Source organism: Gorilla gorilla, chromosome Y (assembly GCF_029281585.2).
Source record: "Gorilla gorilla gorilla isolate KB3781 chromosome Y, NHGRI_mGorGor1-v2.1_pri, whole genome shotgun sequence".
NCBI classification, from domain to species: domain Eukaryota; kingdom Metazoa; phylum Chordata; class Mammalia; order Primates; family Hominidae; genus Gorilla; species Gorilla gorilla.
In genome coordinates this window covers 37,602,159-37,621,399 of record NC_073248.2, presented here as the reverse complement: position 1 = coordinate 37,621,399, position 19,241 = coordinate 37,602,159, and positions in this window count along the sequence as shown.

The window sequence follows — 19,241 nt, the reverse complement described above, 5'->3', positions numbered from 1 at the left end:
CCATTTCATTCCTTTCTACTCGGGTTTATTCCATTCCATTCCGTTCCATTCCGTTCCATTCCATTGCGTTCCGTTCTGTTCCATTCCATTCCATTCCATTCCATTCCGTTCTACTCTGATTGATTCCATTATGTTCCATTCCATTCCATTCGATTCCATTCGATTACATTCGATTCCATTCGATACCATTCAATTCCATTCCATTCAATTCCATTCCATTCCATTCCATTCCATTCCATTCTATTCCGTTCTACTCGGGTTCATTCCATTCCATTCCGTTCCGTTCTGTTCCATTCCGTTCCATTCCATTCCATTCCATTCCATTCCATTCCGTTCTACTCGCATTGATTCCATTCTGTTCCATTCCATTCCATTCGATTCCATTCGATTCCATTCCATTCCATTCCATTCCATTACATTACATTCCGTTCCAATGCATTCCATTCTACTCGGGTTCATTCCATTCCATTCCATTCCATTCTATTCCATTCCATTCTAATCGGGTTGATTCCATTCTATTCCATTCCATTCCATTCCATTCCATTCCATTCCATTCCATTCCATTCCATTCCATTCCATTCCATTCCATTCCATTTCTTTCCGTTCTACTCGGGTTGATTCCATTGCATTCCATTCCATTCCATTCCATTCCATTCCATTCCTTTCCATTCCATTCCAATCCATTCCATTACATTCCATTCCGTTCTTCTCGGGTTCATTCCATTCCATTCCATTCCATTCCATTCCATTCCGTTCTACTCGGGTTGATTCCATTCTATTCCATTCCATTCCATTCCATTCCATTCCATTCCATTCCACTCGGGTTGATCATTTCATTCCATTCCATTCTACTCGGGTTGATTTTTCCATTCCATTCCATTCCATTCCATTGCGTTCCGTTCCGTGTTGTTCAGTTCCGTTCCGTTCTATTTGGGTTGACTCCATTCTATTCCATTCGATTCCATTCGATTCCATTCGATACTATTCCATTCCATTCCATTCCATTCCATTCCATTCCATTCCATTCCATTCTACTCGGGTTCATTCCATTCCATTCCGTTCCGTTCCGTTCCATTCCATTCCGTTCCATTCTGTTCCATTCCGTTCCATTCCATTCCATTCCATTCCATTCCATTCCATTCTATTCGGATTGATTCCATTCTGTTCCACTCCATTCCATTCGATTCCACTCGATTCCATTCCATTCCATTCTATTCCATTCCATTGCATTCCATTCCAATCCATTCCATTCTACTCGGGTTGATTCCATACCATTCCATTCCATTCCATTCCATTCCATTCCACTCCATTCCATTCCATTCCATTCCATTCCGTTCTACTCGGGTTGATTCCATTCTATTCCATTCCATTCCATTCCATTCCATTCCATTCCATTCCATTCCGTTCTACTCGGGTTGATTCCATTCCATTCCATTCCATTCCATTCCATTCCATTCCATTCCATTGCATTCCATTCCAATCCATTCCATTCTACTCGGGTTGATTCCATACCATTCCATTCCATTCCATTCCATTCCATTCCATTCCATTCCATTCCACTCCATTCCATTCCATTCCATTCCATTCCGTTCTACTCGGGTTGATTCCATTCTATTCCATTCCATTCCATTCCATTCCATTCCATTCCATTCCATTCCATTCCATTCCATTCCGTTCTTCTCGGGTTCATTCCATTCCATTCCATTCCTATCCATTCCATTCCATTCCATTCCATTCCGTTCTACTCGGGTTGATTCAATTCTATTCCATTCCATTCCATTCCATTCCATTCGATTCCATTCCATTCCATTCCATTCCATTACATCCCGTTCTACTCGGGTTGATCATTCCATTCCATTCCATTCCTTTCCATTCCATTCCATTCCATTCCATTCCGTTCTACTCGGGTTGATTCCATTCCATTCCATTCCATTCCATTCCATTCCATTCCATTCCATTCCATTCCATTCCATTTCATTCCATTCCATTCCGTTCTACTCGGGTTCTTTCCATTCCATTCCATTCGATTCCATTCCATTCCATTCCATTCCATTCTATTCCATTCCATTCCATTCCGTTCTTCTCGGGTTGATTCCATTCCGTTCCATTCCATTCCATTCCATTCCATTCCATTCCATTCCATTCCATTCCATTCCATTCCATTCCAATCCATTCCATTCTACTCGGGTTGATTCCTTTCCTTTCCATTCCATTCCTTTCCATTCCATTCCATTCCATTCCATTCCAATCCATTCCATTCTACTCGGGTTGATTCCATTCCATTCCATTCCATTCCATTCCATTCCATTCCATTCCATTCCATTCCATTCCATTCCATTCCATTCCATTCCATTCCATTCCATTCCATTCCATTCCATTCCATTCTTCTCGGGTTCATTCCATTCCATTCCATTCCATTCCATTCCTCTCGGGTTGATCATTCCATTCCATTCCATTTTACTCGGGTTGATCATTCCATTCCATTCCATTCCATTCCATTCCATTCCATTCCGTTCCGTTCTGTTCAGTTCCGTTCCGTTCTACTGGGGTTGACTCCATTCTCTTCCATTCGATTCCATACGATTCCATTCGATACCATTCCATTCCATTCCATTCCATTCCATTCCATTCCATTCTGTTCAAGTCGGGCAGATTCCATACCATTCCAATCCATTCCATTCCGTTCTAGTCGGGTAGATTCCATTCCATTCCATTCCATTCCATTCCATTCCATTCCATTCCATTCTACTGGAGTAGATTCCATTCCATTCCATTCCATTCCACTGCATTCCATTCCATTCCATTCCGTTCCGTTCCATTCCATTCCATTCCATTCCATTCCATTCCATTCCATTCTATTCCATTCCTTTCCATTCTATTCCATTCCATTCCATTCCATTCCATTCCATTCCATTCCATTCCATTCCATTCTACTCGGGTAGATTCCATGCCATTCCATTCCATTCCATTCCGTTCTAGTCGGGTAGATTCCATTCAGTTCCATTCCATTCCATTCCATTCTATTCCTTTCCGTTCCATTGCATTCCATTCCATTCCATTCCATTCAAGTCGATTCTGTTCAACCCGGGAAGATTCCATACCATTCCATTCCTTTTCATTCCATTCCATTCTATTCCATTCCCTTCGGTTCCATTCCATTCCATTCCATTCCGTTCTACTCGGGTAGACTCCATTCCATTCCATTCCATTCGGTTCCATTCCATTACAATCCATTCCGTTCTACTCTGGTAGATTCCATACCATTCCAATCCATTCCTTTCCATTCTACTCGGGTAGATTCCATTCCATTCCATTCCATTCCATTCTGTTCAAGTCGGGTAGATTCCATACCATTCCATTCCATTCCATTCCATTCCATTCCATTCCATTCGTTTCTACTCGGGTAGTTTCCATTCCATTGCATTCCATTCCATTGCGTTCCAATCCGTTCCGTTCCGTTCCATTCCTTTCCGTTCCATTCCGTTCCGTTTCGTTCTTCTCTGTTGGATTACATTCCATTGCGTTCCATTCCGTTCCGTTCCGTTCTTCTCGGGTGGATTCCATTCCATTGCGTTCCCTTCCGTTCCGTTCCGTCCTCTTCCGTAACTTTCCGTTCCATTCCATTCCATTCCCTTCCATTCCATTCTAATCGGATAGATTCCATTCCATTGCATTCCGTTCCATTCCATTCCATTCTATTCCATACCGTTCCTTTCCATTCCATTGCATTCCATTCCGTTCTACTCGTGTAGATTTCATACCATTCCATTCCATTCCATTCCGTTCTGCTCGGGTAGGTTCCATTCCGTTCCATTCCACTCTCTTCCGTTCCATTCCATTCCATTCCATTCCATTCCATTCCATTCCATTCCATTCCGTTCTAGTCGGGTAGATTCCATTTGACTCCATTCCATTCCATTCCATTCTAATCCTTTCCATTCCATTACTTTCCATTCCATTCCATTCCACTCAATTCGATTCTGTTCAACCCGGGTAGATTCCATACCTTTCCATTCCTTTGCATTCCATTCCATTCCATTCCATTCCATTCCATTCCATTCAATTCCATTCCATTCCATTCCATTCCGTTCTACTGGGGTAGATTCCATTCCATTCCATTCCATTCTATTCCGTTCTGTTCCATTCCATTCCATTCCATTCCATTCCATCCCGTTCTACTCTGGTAGATTCCATACCATTCCAATCCATTCCATTCCGTTCTAGTCGGGTAGATTCCATTCCATTCCATTCCATTCCATTCCATTCCATTCTACTCGAGTAGATTCCATTCCATTCCATTCCATTCCATTTCATTGCATTCCATTCCATTCAGTTCCGTTCCATTCCTTTCGATTCCATTCCATTCTTCTCGTTTAGATTACATTCATTTCTCTTCTGTTCCGTTCCGTTCCGTGCCGTTCTTTTCGGGTAGATTCTATTCCGTTCCATTCCATTCCATTCCATTCTCTTCCGTTCCGTTCCATTCCATTACATTCCATTCCATTCCATTCCATTCCATTCCGTTCTACTCGGGTAGATTCCATACCATTCCATTCCATTCCATTCCGTTCTAGTCGGGTAGATTCCATGCGATTCCATTCCATTCCATTCCATTCTATTCCTTTCCATTCCATTGCATTCCATTCCATTCCATTCCACTCAATTCGATTCTGTTCAACCAGGGTAGATTCCATACCTTTCCATTCCTTTGCATTCCATTCCATTCCATTCCATTCCATTCCATTCCATTCCATTCCATTCCATTCCATTCCATTCCATTCCATACCGTTCTAGTCGGGCAGATTCCATTCCATTCCATTCCATTCCATTCCATTCCATTCTACTCGAGTAGATTCCATTCCATTCCATTCCATTCAATTAAATTGCATTCCATTCCATTCCATTCCGTTCCGTTCCATTCCTTTCGATTCCATTCCATTCTACTCGGGTAGATTACATTCAGTTCCGTTCCATTCCGTTCCGTTCCCTGCCGTTCTTTTCGGGTAGATTCTATTCCGTTCCATTCCATTCCATTACATTCCATTCCATTCCTTTCCATTCCATTCCATTCTTTTCTACCCGGGTAGATTCCATTACATTCCATTTCATTCTATTCCATTCCATTCCATTGCATTCCAATAAATTACATTCTACATGTGCACATTCCATTCCATTCCATAACATTCCATTCCATCTCATTCCATTCCGTTCTTCTCATGTAGATTCCATTCCGTTCCGATCCGTTCCATTCCGTTGTACTCGGGTAGATTCCATTCCATTCCATTCCATTGCATTCCATTCCATTCCATTCCATTCCATTCCATTCCATTCCATTCCATTCCATTCCATTCCGTTGTATTAGTGGAGATTCCATTGAATTCCATTCAATTACATTACATTATGTTCCATTCCATTTCATTCCGCTCTAATCGGGTACATTCTATTCCGTTCCGTTCCGTTCCGTTCCGTTCTACTAGGGTTGATTCCATTCCATTCCATTCCATTCCATTCCATTCCATTCCATTCCATTCCATTCCATTCCATTCCATTCCATTTCATTCCATTCCATTCCATTCCATTCCATTCCGTTCTACTCGAGTTCACTCCATTCCATTCCATTCCATTCCATTCCATTCCATTCCCTTCCATTACAATCCATTCCATTCCATTCCATTCCGTTCCGTTCTTCTCGGGTCCTTTCCATTCCATTCCATTCCATTCCATTCCGTTCCGTTCTACTCGGGTAGATTCCATTCCATTCCATTCCATTCCATTCTGTTCCATTCCATTCATTTCCATTCCGTTCCATTCCATTTCATTCCATTCTACTCGGGTAGATTCCATTCCATTCCATCTCAGTCCATTCCATTCCATTCCATACCATTCCATTCCATTGCATTCCAATCCATTCCATTCTACTCGGGTACATTCCATTCCATTCCATTCCATTCCATTCCATTCCATTCCATTCCATTGCATTCCATTCCGTTCTTCTCCTGTAGATTCCATTCCGTTCCCTTCCGTTCCTTTCCGTTCCGTTCAGTTCTACTTGGGTAGATTCCATTCCATTCCATTCCATTCCATTCCATTCCATTCCATTCCATTCCATTCCGTTCTACTCGGGTTCTTTCCATTCCATTCCGTTCCTTTTCATTCCGTTCCGTTCCGTTCCATTCCATTCCATTCCATTCCATTCCATTCCGTTCTACTCGAGTTGATTCCATTCTATTCCATTCCATTCCATTCCATTCCATTCCATTCCATTCCATTCCATTCCATTCCGTTCTACTCGGGTTGATTCCATTCTATTCCATTAGACTCCATTCCATTGCATTCCATTCCATTGCATTCCATTCCATTCCAGTCCATTCCATTCCGTTCTACTCTGGTTCATTCCGTTCCGTTCCGTTTAATTCCGTTCCACGCGGGTTGATTCAATTCCATTCTATTCTATTCCATTCCATTCCATTCCATTCCATTCCATTCTACTCGGGTTGATTCCATGCCTTTCCGTTTCGTTCCATTCCGTCCCATCTCGACCCGTCCCGTCCCGTCCCATCCCGTCCCATCCCGTTCCGTTCTGCTCGGGTGGTTTCCGTTCCATTCCGTTCCGTTCCTTTCCGTTCCGTTCCATTCCGTTCCACGCGGGTTGATTCAATTCCATTCTATTACATTTAATTCCATTCCATTCCATTCCATTCTACTCGGATTTATTCCATTCCATTCCATTCCATTCCAGTCCATTCCAATCCATGCCATTCTACTCGGGTTAATTCCATTCCATTCCATTCCATTCCATTCCATTCCATTCCATTCCATTCCATTCCAATCCATTAAATTCTACTCGGGTTGATTCCATTCCATTCCATTCCATTCCATTCCATTCCATTCCATTCCATTCCATTCCATTCCATTCGATTCCATTCCATTCCAATCCATTAAATTCTACTCGGGTTGATTCCATTCCATTCCATTCCATTCCATTCCATTCCATTCCATTCCATTCCATTCCATTCGATTCCATTCCATTCCATTCCATTCCATTCGATTCCATTCCATTCCATTCCATTCCATTCCACTCCTTTCCATTCCATTCCATTCCGTTTTACTCGGGTTGATTCCATTCCATTCCGTTCCGTTCCGTTCCGTTCCGTTTCGTTCTACTCGGGTTGATTCCATTCGATTCCATTCCATTCCATTCCATTCCATTCCATTCCACTCGGGTTGATTCCATTCCATTCCGTTCCGTTCCGTTCCGTTCTACTCGGGATGATTCCATTCTATTCCATTCCATTCCATTCCATTCCATTCCATTCCATTCCGTTCTTCTCGGGTTGATCATTCCATTCCATTCCATTCCATTCCATTCCATTCCATTCCATTCCATTCCATTCCATTCCATTCCATTCCATTCCATTCCGTTCTAGTCGGGTAGATTCCATTTGACTCCATTCCATTCCATTCCATTCTAATCCTTTCCATTCCATTACTTTCCATTCCATTCCATTCCACTCAATTCGATTCTGTTCAACCCGGGTAGATTCCATACCTTTCCATTCCTTTGCATTCCATTCCATTCCATTCCATTCCATTCCATTCCATTCCATTCAATTCCATTCCATTCCATTCCATTCCGTTCTACTGGGGTAGATTCCATTCCATTCCATTCCATTCTATTCCGTTCTGTTCCATTCCATTCCATTCCATTCCATTCCATCCCGTTCTACTCTGGTAGATTCCATACCATTCCAATCCATTCCATTCCGTTCTAGTCGGGTAGATTCCATTCCATTCCATTCCATTCCATTCCATTCCATTCTACTCGAGTAGATTCCATTCCATTCCATTCCATTCCATTCCATTGCATTGCATTCCATTCAGTTCCGTTCCATTCCTTTCGATTCCATTCCATTCTTCTCGTTTAGATTACATTCATTTCTCTTCTGTTCCGTTCCGTTCCGTGCCGTTCTTTTCGGGTAGATTCTATTCCGTTCCATTCCATTCCATTCCATTCTCTTCCGTTCCGTTCCATTCCATTCCATTCCATTCCATTCCATTCCGTTCTACTCGGGTAGATTCCATACCATTCCATTCCATTCCATTCCGTTCTAGTCGGGTAGACTCCATGCGATTCCATTCCATTCCATTCCATTCTATTCCTTTCCATTCCATTGCATTCCATTCCATTCCATTCCACTCAATTCGATTCTGTTCAACCAGGGTAGATTCCATACCTTTCCATTCCTTTGCATTCCATTCCATTCCATTCCATTCCATTCCATTCCATTCCATTCCATTCCATTCCATTCCATTCCGTTCTAGTCGGGCAGATTCCATTCCATTCCATTCCATTCCATTCCATTCTACTCGAGTAGATTCCATTCCATTCCATTCCATTCAATTAAATTGCATTCCATTCCATTCCATTCCGTTCCGTTCCATTCCTTTCGATTCCATTCCATTCTACTCGGGTAGATTACATTCAGTTACGTTCCATTCCGTTCCGTTCCCTGCCGTTCTTTTCGGGTAGATTCTATTCCGTTCCATTCCATTCCATTACATTCCATTCCATTCCTTTCCATTCCATTCCATTCTTTTCTACTCGGGTAGATTCCATTACATTCCATTTCATTCTATTCCATTCCATTCCATTGCATTCCAATAAATTACATTCTACATGTGCACATTCCATTCCATTCCATTCCATTCCATTCCATCTCATTCCATTCCGTTCTTCTCATGTAGATTCCATTCCGTTCCGATCCGTTCCATTCCGTTGTACTCGAGTAGATTCCATTCCATTCCATTCCATTGCATTCCATTCCATTCCATTCCATTCCATTCCATTCCATTCCATTCCATTCCATTCCATTCCATTCCGTTGTATTAGTGGAGATTCCATTGAATTCCATTCAATTACATTACATTCTGTTCCATTCCATTTCATTCCGCTCTAATCGGGTACATTCTATTCCGTTCCGTTCCGTTCCGTTCCGTTCTACTAGTGTTGATTCCATTCCATTCCATTCCATTCCATTCCATTCCATTCCATTCCATTCCATTCCATTCCATTTCATTCCATTCCATTCCATTCCATTCCATTCCGTTCTACTCGAGTTCACTCCATTCCATTCCATTCCATTCCATTCCATTCCATTCCCTTCCATTACAATCCATTCCATTCCATTCCATTCCGTTCCGTTCTTCTCGGGTCCTTTCCATTCCATTCCATTCCATTCCATTCCATTCCGTTCCGTTCTACTCGGGTAGATTCCATTCCATTCCATTCCATTCCATTCTGTTCCATTCCATTCATTTCCATTCCGTTCCATTCCATTTCATTCCATTCTACTCGGGTAGATTCCATTCCATTCCATCTCAGTCCATTCCATTCCATTCCATACCATTCCATTCCATTGCATTCCAATCCATTCCATTCTACTCGGGTACATTCCATTCCATTCCATTCCATTCCATTCCATTCCATTCCATTCCATTGCATTCCATTCCGTTCTTCTCCTGTAGATTCCATTCCGTTCCCTTCCGTTCCTTTCCGTTCCGTTCAGTTCTACTTGGGTAGATTCCATTCCATTCCATTCCATTCCATTCCATTCCATTCCATTCCATTCCATTCCGTTCTACTCGGGTTCATTCCATTCCATTCCGTTCCGTTTCATTCCGTTCCGTTCCGTTCCATTCCATTCCATTCCATTCCATTCCATTCCGTTCTACTCGAGTTGATTCCATTCTATTCCATTCCATTCCATTCCATTCCATTCCATTCCATTCCATTCCATTCCATTCCATTCCGTTCTACTCGGGTTGATTCCATTCTATTCCATTCGACTCCATTCCATTGCATTCCATTCCATTGCATTCCATTCCATTCCAGTCCATTCCATTCCGTTCTACTCTGGTTCATTCCGTTCCGTTCCGTTTAATTCCGTTCCACGCGGGTTGATTCAATTCCATTCTATTCTATTCCATTCCATTCCATTCCATTCCATTCCATTCTACTCGGGTTGATTCCATGCCTTTCCGTTTCGTTCCATTCCGTCCCATCTCGACCCGTCCCGTCCCGTCCCATCCCGTCCCATCCCGTTCCGTTCTGCTCGGGTGGTTTCCGTTCCATTCCGTTCCGTTCCTTTCCGTTCCGTTCCATTCCGTTCCACGCGGGTTGATTCAATTCCATTCTATTACATTTAATTCCATTCCATTCCATTCCATTCTACTCGGATTTATTCCATTCCATTCCATTCCATTCCAGTCCATTCCAATCCATGCCATTCTACTCGGTTTAATTCCATTCCATTCCATTCCATTCCATTCCATTCCATTCCATTCCATTCCATTCCATTCCAATCCATTAAATTCTACTCGGGTTGATTCCATTCCATTCCATTCCATTCCATTCCATTCCATTCCATTCCATTCCATTCCATTCCATTCCATTCGATTCCATTCCATTCCAATCCATTAAATTCTACCCGGGTTGATTCCATTCCATTCCATTCCATTCCATTCCATTCCATTCCATTCCATTCCATTCCATTCGATTCCATTCCATTCCATTCCATTCCATTCGATTCCATTCCATTCCATTCCATTCCATTCCACTCCATTCCATTCCATTCCATTCCGTTCTACTCGGGTTGATTCCATTCCATTCCGTTCCGTTCCGTTCCGTTCCGTTCCGTTCTACTCGGGTTGATTCCATTCGATTCCATTCCATTCCATTCCATTCCATTCCATTCCACTCGGGTTGATTCCATTCCATTCCGTTCCGTTCCGTTCCGTTCCGTTCCGTTCTACTCGGGATGATTCCATTCTATTCCATTCCATTCCATTCCATTCCATTCCATTCCATTCCATTCCATTCCGTTCTACTCGGGTTGATCATTCCATTCCATTCCATTCCATTCCATTCCATTCCATTCCATTCCATTCCAATCCATTCCATTATACTCGGGTTGATTCCATTCCATTCCATTCCATTACACTCCATTCCACTCCATTCCATTCCATTCCATTCCATTCCATTCCGCTCTAATCGGGTACATTCCATTCCGTTCCGTTCCGTTCCGTTCCGTTCTACTCGGGTTGATTTCATTCCATTCCATTCCATTCCATGCCATTCCATTCCATTCCATTTCATTCCATTCCATTCCATTCCATTCCATTCCGTACTACTCGAGTTCATTCCATTCCATTTCATTCCTTTCCATTCCATTCCCTTCCATTACAATCCATTCCATTCCATTCCATTCCGTTCCATTCTTCTCGGGTCCTTTCCATTCCATTCCATTCCATTCCATTCCGTTCAGTTCTACTCGGGTAGATTCCATTCCATTCCATTACATTCCATTCTGTTCCATTCCATTCATTTCCATTCCGTTCCATTCCATTTCATTCCATTCTACTCGGGTAGATTCCATTCCATTCCATTTCATTCCATTCCATTCCATTCCATTCCATTCCGTTCTACTCGAGTTCACTCCATTCCATTCCATTCCATTCCATTCTATTCCATTCCCTTCCATTACAATCCATTCCATTCCATTCCATTCCGTTCCGTTCTTCTCGGGTCCTTTCCATTCCATTCCATTCCATTCCATTCCGTTCCGTTCTACTCGGGTAGATTCCATTCCATTCCATTCCATTCCATTCTGTTCCATTCCATTCATTTCCATTCCGTTCCATTCCATTTCATTCCATTCTACTCGGGTAGATTCCATTCCATTCCATCTCAGTCCATTCCATTCCATTCCATACCATTCCATTCCATTGCATTCCAATCCATTCCATTCTACTCGGGTACATTCCATTCCATTCCATTCCATTCCATTCCATTCCATTCCATTGCATTCCATTCCGTTCTTCTCCTGTAGATTCCATTCCGTTCCCTTCCGTTCCTTTCCGTTCCGTTCAGTTCTACTTGGGTAGATTCCATTCCATTCCATTCCATTCCATTCCATTCCATTCCATTCCATTCCGTTCTACTCGGGTTCATTCCATTCCATTCCGTTCCGTTTCATTCCGTTCCGTTCCGTTCCATTCCATTCCATTCCATTCCATTCCATTCCGTTCTACTCGAGTTGATTCCATTCTATTCCATTCCATTCCATTCCATTCCATTCCATTCCATTCCATTCCATTCCATTCCATTCCATTCCATTCCGTTCTACTCGGGTTGATTCCATTCTATTCCATTCGACTCCATTCCATTGCATTCCATTCCATTGCATTCCATTCCATTCCAGTCCATTCCATTCCGTTCTACTCTGGTTCATTCCGTTCCGTTCCGTTTAATTCCGTTCCACGCGGGTTGATTCAATTCCATTCTATTCTATTCCATTCCATTCCATTCCATTCCATTCCATTCTACTCGGGTTGATTCCATGCCTTTCCGTTTCGTTCCATTCCGTCCCATCTCGACCCGTCCCGTCCCGTCCCATCCCGTCCCATCCCGTTCCGTTCTGCTCGGGTGGTTTCCGTTCCATTCCGTTCCGTTCCTTTCCGTTCTGTTCCATTCCGTTCCACGCGGGTTGATTCAATTCCATTCTATTACATTTAATTCCATTCCATTCCATTCCATTCTACTCGGATTTATTCCATTCCATTCCATTCCATTCCAGTCCATTCCAATCCATGCCATTCTACTCGGGTTAATTCCATTCCATTCCATTCCATTCCATTCCATTCCATTCCATTCCATTCCATTCCAATCCATTAAATTCTACTCGGGTTGATTCCATTCCATTCCATTCCATTCCATTCCATTCCATTCCATTCCATTCCATTCCATTCCATTCCATTCCATTCCATTCGATTCCATTCCATTCCAATCCATTAAATTCTACTCGGGTTGATTCCATTCCATTCCATTCCATTCCATTCCATTCCATTCCATTCCATTCCATTCCATTCGATTCCATTCCATTCCATTCCATTCCATTCGATTCCATTCCATTCCATTCCATTCCATTCCACTCCATTCCATTCCATTCCATTCCGTTCTACTCGGGTTGATTCCATTCCATTCCGTTCCGTTCCGTTCCGTTCCGTTCCGTTCTACTCGGGTTGATTCCATTCGATTCCATTCCATTCCATTCCATTCCATTCCATTCCACTCGGGTTGATTCCATTCCATTCCGTTCCGTTCCGTTCCGTTCCGTTCCGTTCTACTCGGGATGATTCCATTCTATTCCATTCCATTCCATTCCATTCCATTCCATTCCGTTCTACTCGGGTTGATCATTCCATTCCATTCCATTCCATTCCATTCCATTCCATTCCAATCCATTCCATTATACTCGGGTTGATTCCATTCCATTCCATTCCATTACACTCCATTCCACTCCATTCCATTCCATTCCATTCCATTCCATTCCGCTCTAATCGGGTACATTCCATTCCGTTCCGTTCCGTTCCGTTCCGTTCTACTCGGGTTGATTTCATTCCATTCCATTCCATTCCATGCCATTCCATTCCATTCCATTTCATTCCATTCCATTCCATTCCATTCCATTCCGTACTACTCGAGTTCATTCCATTCCATTTCATTCCTTTCCATTCCATTCCCTTCCATTACAATCCATTCCATTCCATTCCATTCCATTCCATTCTACTCGGATTTATTCCATTCCATTCCATTCCATTCCAGTCCATTCCAATCCATGCCATTCTACTCGGGTTAATTCCATTCCATTCCATTCCATTCCATTCCATTCCATTCCATTCCATTCCATTCCATTCCATTCCAATCCATTAAATTCTACTCGGGTTGATTCCATTCCATTCCATTCCATTCCATTCCATTCCATTCCATTCCATTCCATTCCATTCCATTCGATTCCATTCCATTCCAATCCATTAAATTCTACTCGGGTTGATTCCATTCCATTCCATTCCATTCCATTCCATTCCATTCCATTCCATTCCATTCCATTCGATTCCATTCCATTCCATTCCATTCCATTCGATTCCATTCCATTCCATTCCATTCCATTCCACTCCATTCCATTCCATTCCATTCCGTTCTACTCGGGTTGATTCCATTCCATTCCGTTCCGTTCCGTTCCGTTCCGTTCCGTTCTACTCGGGTTGATTCCATTCGATTCCATTCCATTCCATTCCATTCCATTCCATTCCACTCGGGTTGATTCCATTCCATTCCGTTCCGTTCCGTTCCGTTCCGTTCCGTTCTACTCGGGATGATTCCATTCTATTCCATTCCATTCCATTCCATTCCATTCCATTCCATTCCATTCCGTTCTACTCGGGTTGATCATTCCATTCCATTCCATTCCATTCCATTCCATTCCATTCCATTCCATTCCAATCCATTCCATTATACTCGGGTTGATTCCATTCCATTCCATTCCATTACACTCCATTCCACTCCATTCCATTCCATTCCATTCCATTCCATTCCGCTCTAATCGGGTACATTCCATTCCGTTCCGTTCCGTTCCGTTCCGTTCTACTCGGGTTGATTTCATTCCATTCCATTCCATTCCATGCCATTCCATTCCATTCCATTTCATTCCATTCCATTCCATTCCATTCCATTCCGTACTACTCGAGTTCATTCCATTCCATTTCATTCCTTTCCATTCCATTCCCTTCCATTACAATCCATTCCATTCCATTCCATTCCGTTCCATTCTTCTCGGGTCCTTTCCATTCCATTCCATTCCATTCCATTCCGTTCAGTTCTACTCGGGTAGATTCCATTCCATTCCATTACATTCCATTCTGTTCCATTCCATTCATTTCCATTCCGTTCCATTCCATTTCATTCCATTCTACTCGGGTAGATTCCATTCCATTCCATTTCATTCCATTCCATTCCATTCCATTCCATTCCGTTCTACTCGAGTTCACTCCATTCCATTCCATTCCATTCCATTCTATTCCATTCCCTTCCATTACAATCCATTCCATTCCATTCCATTCCGTTCCGTTCTTCTCGGGTCCTTTCCATTCCATTCCATTCCATTCCATTCCGTTCCGTTCTACTCGGGTAGATTCCATTCCATTCCATTCCATTCCATTCTGTTCCATTCCATTCATTTCCATTCCGTTCCATTCCATTTCATTCCATTCTACTCGGGTAGATTCCATTCCATTCCATCTCAGTCCATTCCATTCCATTCCATACCATTCCATTCCATTGCATTCCAATCCATTCCATTCTACTCGGGTACATTCCATTCCATTCCATTCCATTCCATTCCATTCCATTCCATTGCATTCCATTCCGTTCTTCTCCTGTAGATTCCATTCCGTTCCCTTCCGTTCCTTTCCGTTCCGTTCAGTTCTACTTGGGTAGATTCCATTCCATTCCATTCCATTCCATTCCATTCCATTCCATTCCATTCCATTCCGTTCTACTCGGGTTCATTCCATTCCATTCCGTTCCGTTTCATTCCGTTCCGTTCCGTTCCATTCCATTCCATTCCATTCCATTCCATTCCGTTCTACTCGAGTTGATTCCATTCTATTCCATTCCATTCCATTCCATTCCATTCCATTCCATTCCATTCCATTCCATTCCATTCCATTCCATTCCGTTCTACTCGGGTTGATTCCATTCTATTCCATTCGACTCCATTCCATTGCATTCCATTCCATTGCATTCCATTCCATTCCAGTCCATTCCATTCCGTTCTACTCTGGTTCATTCCGTTCCGTTCCGTTTAATTCCGTTCCACGCGGGTTGATTCAATTCCATTCTATTCTATTCCATTCCATTCCATTCCATTCCATTCCATTCTACTCGGGTTGATTCCATGCCTTTCCGTTTCGTTCCATTCCGTCCCATCTCGACCCGTCCCGTCCCGTCCCATCCCGTCCCATCCCGTTCCGTTCTGCTCGGGTGGTTTCCGTTCCATTCCGTTCCGTTCCTTTCCGTTCCGTTCCATTCCGTTCCACGCGGGTTGATTCAATTCCATTCTATTACATTTAATTCCATTCCATTCCATTCCATTCTACTCGGATTTATTCCATTCCATTCCATTCCATTCCAGTCCATTCCAATCCATGCCATTCTACTCGGGTTAATTCCATTCCATTCCATTCCATTCCATTCCATTCCATTCCATTCCATTCCATTCCAATCCATTAAATTCTACTCGGGTTGATTCCATTCCATTCCATTCCATTCCATTCCATTCCATTCCATTCCATTCCATTCCATTCCATTCCATTCCATTCCATTCCATTCCATTCCAATCCATTAAATTCTACTCGGGTTGATTCCATTCCATTCCATTCCATTCCATTCCATTCCATTCCATTCCATTCCATTCCATTCGATTCCATTCCATTCCATTCCATTCCATTCGATTCCATTCCATTCCATTCCATTCCATTCCACTCCATTCCATTCCATTCCATTCCGTTCTACTCGGGTTGATTCCATTCCATTCCGTTCCGTTCCGTTCCGTTCCGTTCCGTTCTACTCGGGTTGATTCCATTCGATTCCATTCCATTCCATTCCATTCCATTCCATTCCACTCGGGTTGATTCCATTCCATTCCGTTCCGTTCCGTTCCGTTCCGTTCCGTTCTACTCGGGATGATTCCATTCTATTCCATTCCATTCCATTCCATTCCATTCCATTCCATTCCGTTCTACTCGGGTTGATCATTCCATTCCATTCCATTCCATTCCATTCCATTCCATTCCATTCCATTCCAATCCATTCCATTATACTCGGGTTGATTCCATTCCATTCCATTCCATTACACTCCATTCCACTCCATTCCATTCCATTCCATTCCATTCCATTCCGCTCTAATCGGGTACATTCCATTCCGTTCCGTTCCGTTCCGTTCCGTTCTACTCGGGTTGATTTCATTCCATTCCATTCCATTCCATGCCATTCCATTCCATTCCATTTCATTCCATTCCATTCCATTCCATTCCATTCCGTACTACTCGAGTTCATTCCATTCCATTTCATTCCTTTCCATTCCATTCCCTTCCATTACAATCCATTCCATTCCATTCCATTCCGTTCCATTCTTCTCGGGTCCTTTCCATTCCATTCCATTCCATTCCATTCCGTTCAGTTCTACTCGGGTAGATTCCATTCCATTCCATTCCATTCCATTCTGTTCCATTCCATTCATTTCCATTCCGTTCCATTCCATTTCATTCCATTCTACTCGGGTAGATTCCATTCCATTCCATTTCATTCCATTCCATTCCATTTCATACCATTCCATTCCATTGCATTACAATCCATTCCATTCTACTCGGGTACATTCCATTCCATTCCTTTCCATTCCATTCCATTCCATTGCATTCCATTCCATTCCATTCTATTCCATTCCATTGCATTCCATTCCGTTCTTCTCCTGTAGATTCCATTCCGCTCCCTTCCGTTCCGTTCCATTCCGTTCGGTTCTACTTGGGTAGATTCCATTCCATTCCATTCCATTCCATTCCATTCCATTCCATTCCATTCCATTCCGTTCTACTCGGGTGAATTCCATACCATTCCATTCCACTCCATTCCTTTCTAGTCGGGTAGATTACATTCGATTCCATTCCATTCCATTCCATTCTATTCCTTTCCATTCCATTGCATTCCATTCCGTTCCATTCCACTCATTTCGATTCTGTTCAACCCGGTTAGATTCCATACCTTTCCATTCCTTTGCATTCCATTCCATTCCATTCCATTCCATTCCATTCCATTCCATTCCATTCCATTCCATTCCATTCCGTTCTACTGGGGTAGATTCCATTCCATTCCATTCCATTCTATTTCGTTCTGTTCCATTCAATTCCATTCCATTCCATTCCATTCCATTCCATTCCATCCAGTTCTACTCTGGTATATTCCATACCATTCCAATCCATTCCATTCCGTTCTAGTCGGGTAGATTCCATTCCATTCCATTCCATTCCATTCCATTCCATTCCATTCCATTCCATTCCATTCCATTCCATTCCATTCCATTCCATTCCGTTCTACTCGGGTAGATTCCATTCTATTCCATTCGACTCCATTCCATTCCATTCCATTCCATTCCATTGCATTCCATTCCATTCCAGTCCATTCCATTCCGTTCTACTCTGGTTCATTCCGTTCCGTTCCGTTTAATTTCGTTCCACGCAGGTTGATTCAATTCCATTCTATTCTATTCCATTCCATTCCATTCCATTCCATTCCATTCCATTCTACTCGGGTTGATTCCATACCTTTCCGTTTCGTTCCATTCCGTCCCATCTCGACCCGTCCCGTCCCGTCCCATCCCTTCCCATCTCGTTCCGTTCTGCTCGGATGGTTTCCGTTCCATTCCGTTCCGTTCCTTTCCGTTCCGTTCCATTCCGTTCCACGCGGGTTGATTCAATTCCATTCTATTACATTTAATTCCATTCCCTTCCATTCCATTCTACTCGGATTTATTCCATTCCATTCCATTCCATTCCAGTCCATTCCAATCCATGCCATTCTACTCGGGTTGATTCCATTCCATTCCATTCCATTCCATTCCATTCCATTCCATTCCATTCCATTCCATTCCATTAAATTCTACTCGGGTTGATTCCATTCCATACCATTCCATTCCATTCCATTCCATTCCATTCCATTCCATTCCATTCCACTCCATTCCATTCCACTCCATTCCTTTCCATTCCATTCCGTTCTACTCGGGTTAATTCCATTCCATTCCGTTCCGTTCTGTTCCGTTCCGTTCCGTTCTACTCGGGTTGATGCCATTCGATTCCATTCCATTCCATTCCATTCCATTCCATTCCATTCCATTCTACTCGGGTTGATTCCATTCCTTTCCGTTCCGTTCCGTTCCGTTCCGTTCTACTCGGGTTGATTCCTTTCTATTCCATTCCATTCCATTCCATTCCATTCCATTCCATTCCATTCCATTCCGTTCTACTCGGCTTGATCATTCCGTTCCATTCCATTCGATTGCATTCCATTCCATTCCATTCCAATCCATTCCATTATACTCGGGTTGATTCCATTACATTCCATTCCATTACACTCCATTCCTCTCCATTCCATTCCATTCCATTCCATTCCATTCCATTCCATTCCATTCCATTCCATTCCATTCCATTCCATTCCATTCCGTTCCGTTCTACTGGGGTTGATTCCATTCTATTCCATTCAATTCCATTTGATGACATTCGATTCCAATCGATTCCATTCCATTCCATTCCATTCTATTCCATTGAATTCCATTCCATTCCATTCCATTCCA